Here is a 5,363-nt window from a genome sequence, read left to right on the forward strand (position 1 = left end):
ATTTTTAATTTTCCTCCCTGGCGCTGGAAATTTCCCTTCTTCTCTTTTCTACAACTGACTGGTTGCCATACCATTTTCCGTGCGCAGGATTTGGACCTAACCAGCAGGACAGATTGGTGAGCTGGACTACACCTTCCTTTGTAGGTTCTTTTTAACAGTCCCTACTCAATTGGACCTAGGGGTTGCTGGTTCAGGTCCCTTGGAGTATCAGTGCCAATATAGTGCCCCAGGTTGCTCTGTCCCCGACATTCGCTGTTGGTTGGGTCCCCGTAGCATGGAGCGTTTGGGACCTGACTGTCCCTGTGATGCCCTGGACTAGCCAGGAAGTCACAAACATAACAAGGTCGGCAGACGGTGGTGGACATCTGCAGGAGGTGGTGCAAGTCCGCGGTACCGAACCGGGGAGCGGATTTGTACCAAGCACAAAGGCAGGGCCATCAGACCCCGACTAGGCTAGGAGCCGTCAACAACGGTCAAATCCGAGAGTGACTGGAACCCCAGGGGTTTCCTAACACCCAAGACCCGACAGAAGGCAACCGTCCACACAGTGAGGATAAAAAGCCACCGCCATAGGCTAGAGATCAGATCCAAGGGCCAGCGCCTGTGGGCAAAACGGGCTCCTTCGGTACATATACGCCGGGGAGCGGACTACTGTTGGGCAACCATCGGAGTCAATACTCACACAACGGTGCAGGGAAAGACAGCCACCATCAACATGTCCAGGGAGAGCAAAGACACTGCAGCCGGCTGCGGGACCCGTCCATCTGGCCGTTTGGTTTACCAGAGACTCTGTGAATTTGTGCCTGAGTGAGTACCACAGTGCCATCCGGCACCCCGCGCCGCGCTGCCCCTGCAACCCTGCACCCCAGCTACCCTGCCTGCCCGTATCACCACCGGGCCCCGGGATCACCAACCCCTACCCACGGAGGGGGAACCAACATCCTAGCTGCTCCCTGCCATCGCTCCCGGGATCCCCGTCACCAGCAGTGGTGGTGCCCATTATCACCACGACCCGTGGGTGGCATCACGGTCTATCTCCCCAAACAAACCACCCCTTTTTCACTCGAGGGCGAGGAGCGCTGCTCGAGTCCCCGGGTCCGGCCCACCACTCAAGCCACCAAGCAGCAGCAGCCGCGGACCCGAGCGTAGCGAGCGCGGCCCCTCCGCCCGCGACATCCCTTTTGGGGTACAGTCTCCTTCTCCATATGGCTGGCAGTGCCCCTGGATTATTTGGTTCGGTGAAGTCCGTGAAGATGTCCTCACCGGGCAAGTATTTATCAAGCCGTGTAGAACTGGCGCCTGATCTAGGGCCCTGTGCCCCATGTGAGCTCTGCTCCCAGCTGTATCTCCGGTACCCATCCTGGTGACCTCTTTCCTGTGCCCCCGAGTCACCGCTGCACGGACCCAGCTCAGGCACGTCTGCACACCTCTCCTGTGTGCCACGCTTCTCTTAACTCTCTACTGACTGCTGATCCCTCCCATTAGGCTGGCTAATCCCAGGGACTCGTTTCTTTCCATGGCGATCATCCCCTTACATGGTTAACCCTCTATGCCCGGTGTGGAGTGGAGAAGTAGGATTTTGGTTGTGCTTTGGTGGTATCGGCACTGGTACTCCAGGTCCCAGGGGGTAGGTCCTGCAAGAGGATGCAGTTCCCTGTAGTGCCCTGAGGGTCTCAGGGGCGCTACATATGATTCCCAAGTGGTGGGACATTAGCTGTACGGATCCACGCACGTTTTCCAGTTTGCTTAATTTGAAGAAGAGTCACACATTATCATCACTAATGTAATTATAAGGGGATGTCCACAACTTATCGGCTTCTTATCAATGTTATGTGACCACTGGGAGACACAGATGACCAGTGGAAGTGATGGAAAACCCCTTTAAGACCAGTTTGGTGGGCAAATCCTACACTATTAGGCCGGCTTGTCTGACTTTCAGGTATGTATGAAATCCGTTTTTAACACGGATGCCACATGTACCAATGTCATTCTATGGTGTTACTCACACGGCCGTGTTTTCACACGGACCGTGTGACTCTGCATGGCCCTGCACGCACACGGACACATGACCGTTTTTACGCCTGTAGCACGGGTGTCACATGACTTGCACACTGATGTGATTTGGGTGACATCAGTGTGACACGTACTGGACAAAACACATGTCTTTGAAAAAAAAAATGATTTTCCATACTCACTTGTCTCCAGTGCTGCTGTCTTTGGGGCTGCTGTCACTAGCTTCCGACCCCGCTCATTAGACTCATTGCATATGTACTGCACTGAGGAGCTGGACGCAGCAGCAGCGCCAGGACATTAGCGACAGGACAGGTGAATATCGAGCAGTGTGTGTGTGCAGTGACGTCAGGTGGTCATCGGATTATCCAAGGAACTCCGATGACACCCTGATGACACCTCAGTGACACCCGCGCTACCGCGAGTGTAGCAGCTGTCACTTCACGGGTTCATCAGAGTTCATTGCGAACTCTGACTAACCTGTGACATCACAGACACTAATAAGGACACCTCTGCAGGGACCTGTGCTGACCTTATGAGGTCCAGGTCACCGCAGGGAAGCAGACACACTGATAAGGACACCCCTGTGGTGACCTGTGCTGACCTAAAGCTGGGTTTACACACTGCAACATCTCAAACGACATCGCTGTAACGTCACCGGTTTTGTGACGCAATAGCGATGTCGTTTGCGATGTTGCAGTGTGTGAAACACATCAGCGACCTGGCCCCTGCTGTGAAGTTGCTGATCGCTACAAATCGTTCAGGACCATTCCTAGGTCCTTTGTTTCCCGCTGTGCAGCATGCATCGCTACAAAGTTTCAGTGTGTGAAAGACTTTGCAGCGACTTTGTTAGCAACTTCCCTTTCAAAAAGCTGCTTATCAACGTCCCCAACAACCAGCTAGGTCGCTCTGCAGGTCCGGATCGCTGTTGTGTTGTTGGCCAGGTTTGCCTGTTTGACAGCTCACCAGAGACTCACCAGAGACTTAGGGAGGTCGCTGTTACGTCACAAAACCGGTGACGTTACAGCGATGTCCTTTGCGATGTTGCAGTGTGTAAACCCAGCTTTATGAAGTCCAGGTCACCGCAGGGAAGCACACACACTGATAAGGGCACAACTGCAATGACCTGTGCTGACCTTATGAAGTCCAGGATACAGCAGGGAAACACACACACTGATAAGGGCACCCCTGCGGTGACCTGTGCTGACCTTATGAAGTCCAGGTCACCGCAAGGAAGCATTCATATATATGACTCAAGGTCTAGGGAATATTTCAATCGTAAACAAAAGTATTTTTTCCCATACAAAATATATTTATTAATAAAAAACAAATAAATACCACACCGTTTGGTGGAAAGTGATACAGGACTACATCAATTTGTCTCAAGGTTTTTTTAGCAGAATCCTACAAACCCTGGCCCTGGATACCAGGGACAGAGCTTACATAGACAAACCGAACAAATTGATACAATTTAGATAGAATACAGATTCACACATAGGGACATGTATATATATAACAGGACAATGGATAGCCGGACTTAACTTTAGGACTGCAATAGTGGTCTCCAAGCAGTAATAGACATTGCATAGATATATAAATCATTGAAGACGATGCAGTCCTTATAGGTCCAAGAATCGCATGGCATACAATCCCAAAGTCCCTTCAGTAATAGAGTGAGCCAGCAGCCATCTATGATGGATGAGATCTGTCTCTGCCTCGACGCGTTTCCCCACAAAAGTGGTTCATCAAGAGGAAAAAGGAGTGATATTAGACATGTAGATCCATGGTGCAATAACCATCCAGATCAGCAGCAGCACAGAGAATCCTGTATGATAGAATCCACCACCGTCATAAAGGAGCGTCATGCAGGGAAGCACACACACTGATAATGGCACCCCTGCGGTGACCTGGTCTGACATAATGAGGTTAAGGTTGGTTCTATCCTATTCGTGATGCCAAGTTGTCGCGGGTGGAGGGGCCACGCTCGCTACGCTCGGGTCCGGGGCTGCTGCTGCTCGGTGGCTCGAGCGGTGGGCTGGACCCAGGGACTCGAGCAGCGCTCCTCTCCCACGAGTGAAAAGGGGGTGGTTTGTTTTGGGGAGATAGTCCGTGACGCCACCCACGGGTCATGGTGATGATGGGCACCACCGCTGCTGGTGACGGGGATCCCGGGAGTGATGGCAGGGAGCAGCTAGGATGTTGGTTCCCCCTCCGTGGGTAGGGGTTGGTGATCCCGGAGCCCGGTGGTGATACGGGCAGGCAGGGTAGCTGGGGTGAAGGGTTGCAAGGGCAGCGCGGCGCGGTGCCGGATGGCACTGTGGTACTCACTCAGGCACAAATTCACAGAGTCTCTGGTAAACCAAACGGCCAGATGGACGGGTCCCGCAGCCGGCTGCAGTGTCTTTGCTCTCCCTGGACAGGTTGATGGTGGCTGTCTTTCACTGCACCGCTGTAAGATGTATTGACTCCGATGGTTGCCCAACGGTAGTCCGCTCCCCGGCGTGTATGTACCGAAGGAGCCCATTTTGCCTGCAGGCGCTGGCCCTTGGATTTCTAGCCTATGGCGCTGGCTCTTTATCCTCACTGTGTGGACGGTTGCCTTCTGTCGGGTCTTGGGTGTTAGGGAACCCCAGGGGTTCCGGTAACTATCGGATTTGACCGTTGTCGGCGGCTCCTAGCCTGGTCGGGGTCTGATGGCCCTGCCTTTGTGCTTGGTGCAGATCTGCTCCCCGGCTTGGTACCGGCGGGCCACCGCCCGTCCCCGGTCCTACGGTTCCGCTGACTTGCACTACCTCCTGCAGACGGCCACCACCGTCTGCCGACCTTGCTGACAGTGCCTGGGCTCCTACCCAGACACTAACAGTTTCTCTACTCCACTTCTCCACTCCACTGAACTCCTCTCTGAAATAACTGCTTTTTCCACCTCCAGGCCTGTGAACTCCTCGGTGGGTGGGGCCAACAGCCTGGCTCCGCCCCACCTGGTGTGGACATCAGACCCTGGAGGAGGCAACAAGGATTTTGTTTGACTGATGTTAACTATCCAGGGGAGGGTGTGTGTGAGTGATGTTATGTCTTTGACTACCTGGCTAGTCCAGGGCGTCACACTTATGGGAATGTCGATGGACCTCACCATGGAGTACGGCGGACCTTTTGTATATTTTTTTTTTTAAAATTGGTGAATGAGGGCTGGACTCGGGTTTTTTTTTGTTCAAATAAACTTCTTTATTCGCCTTTCAACTACTGGATTAGTAATGGGGGTGCCGTTTCTAATACCAGGGCTTGATGCCAGCTGGAGCTTGAATCAACCCCATAAATATTACCCCATTTACCACCGCAACGGGTAGAGCTGGGTC

The sequence above is a fragment of the Anomaloglossus baeobatrachus genome, chromosome 3 (genome assembly GCF_048569485.1).
Source record: "Anomaloglossus baeobatrachus isolate aAnoBae1 chromosome 3, aAnoBae1.hap1, whole genome shotgun sequence".
Taxonomy (NCBI): Eukaryota; Metazoa; Chordata; class Amphibia; order Anura; family Aromobatidae; genus Anomaloglossus; species Anomaloglossus baeobatrachus.